The sequence below is a fragment of the Zea mays genome, chromosome 9, assembly GCF_902167145.1.
Source record: "Zea mays cultivar B73 chromosome 9, Zm-B73-REFERENCE-NAM-5.0, whole genome shotgun sequence".
NCBI lineage: Eukaryota > Viridiplantae > Streptophyta > Magnoliopsida > Poales > Poaceae > Zea > Zea mays.
Window position 1 is genome coordinate 18182805 of NC_050104.1, and position 1951 is coordinate 18184755.

At 43.9% G+C, this 1951-nt stretch overlaps 1 pseudogene; it reads right to left on the minus strand.

Moving 5' to 3' along the window:
- Positions 1-228: 228 nt before the first annotated feature.
- LOC103639755 (glutenin, high molecular weight subunit PW212-like) lies at positions 229-1201 on the minus strand (annotated as a pseudogene).
- Between the last annotated feature and the right edge of the window lie 750 nt (positions 1202-1951).

The following is a 1951-nucleotide window of genomic DNA, read 5'->3' on the forward strand; positions in this document are numbered from 1 at the left end:
AGTGGTGTGGGAATTAAAAAATGAACAAATTAGCTCATAAATCTAAAAAACATTTAACAGGGAGAAAAACTATAGTCGTACATCTGAAACTCGGCACACTCAGTTTATGAATTCAATCTAGAACTGGTCAAACAAATGATGTCCCAGTTTAACTTTAAACTGATGTATTTCAATTCAAACAGTAATGGCATTTTAAAAGTGAAATGTGTATATCAAATGCTCTCATACCTACCAGTTTCTTTGTCCTTCACCTGGGCTAGGATACTGACCAGAACCTCTTTGCTAGTTATCTCCACCATATGCTGGTCTAGCCCCCTGTCTGCCATCCCCACCATAACTAGGATTCACACCAGGAACTATGTTACCACCAGGATTCACTGATGAACGTACATGCCCATAGTTACCAGGTGTATTAGGTTGACCATAAGATCCAGGTGTTGATGGTTGGCCATAAGACCCAGGTGCTGAAGGAGCAATAGATGTTCTCCTGCCTGCCCTTGCGAGAAGTTGCTATGCTCTTGGGGGTTGTTGTAACCTTGACCTTGCCCAGCTGGATTTACATGCCCTTGGTACTGACTTTGACTTCGAAAATCAGGTGGCCCATTGTAGCCTGAACGGTCTGTGTAATCATTCCTTCCAAAACCTCTACCATCCTGACCATCTTGTGCATAATTCTGCTGTGGGGCATAGCCTCTTCCATCTTGCTACGAGTGGTATGTCTGGTAGTTTCCTTGCTGCAGCGGGTTGTTCTGGTAACCACCTTGTGGTGGAGGACGGTTGTTCTGGTAATTTTCCTTGTTGTGGGGGGCCATCCTGGTAGTTTCCTCGGTAGTTACGGTTCCTGTCAGTTCTTGATGATTTGCTATAATGAACAGGTGGTGGTCTTGCTTTTCTTATGCTTCCTCTAATGTAAATTTGATTTTTTGAATAATTTCCCAGCTTGTCGACAATTAGAGGCTCTCCCACTCTTGGATCCACCGAAGCATTTTAGAGGTGCTCTGTTCTACTATCAAAGGTTAGCATGACTGTTTCTGCATTAGATCCCAAATGGCGGCCATGGTGTGGCGGCCTGAGGCAAATGGCGGCATGAAGAAGAAGCTGGAGAAGGAGTCGTCGCTGGACTGGGAGCTTTTCAATCTCAGGAGACGGCCATGTCAGATGCCTGGTACGAGGTGCTGTCGGTGCTGCACTTGATGGCCATGGTCTGCTTGCTGTAGGCCAACACCCTGTTTCTCCCAAGGTCATACGGCGATGGCTACGCCCTAAGAGTTTCTGAAGGTACTACAGCTGTGAGCTGTAGATGAATCCAAAGCATTGTCGGCCTGGAGACTGTTGTGTCCAAGTTTCCTTTATTTAAATTAGGCCACTGAAAGATGCTAACAATTTGTCGTGCGTTCAAGTACTTCTGTCTATAGTGCTCATGCGCTGACAAGGCCACATATTTCCAATGTGCTACAAAGAGTAAACGGGCCACTGTTGATGTCTTCTTGAAGGCAGCTGGATACCTAGACTGCGCAATTCGGCATGTACTTCCGAAGATGCCACTGGAACTAAGGTTTTGTTACTCTTGAGCAACTTCCTAGCATTGTCAGGCTTCGATTCAAATTTGAAGACAACTACTGAAACATCCCCTTTGACATGTGGATTACAGGAGACAACTTCTAGTCGACCTGGCTGAAGGAAATCTAAGGCTTTAAGCTGCAAGCCTTGGGTCAGGTACTGTCTTCTCAACTCTGCAAACTGGATTACCTAATTTTCATAACTTCTCAAATGGTGTCATAGTTTTAATCAACATTTCACTTGATTTGACGATTTTCCCCCTAAGAGAACACACAATACTTGCTTATAACTCATTTTTAACAATATATATTACGTATTACTGTTGAAGCAACAAATGTAGGTTTCAATTTTGAACAACACACACTTTGTCTCAAGAAACGCTATGCTAAGA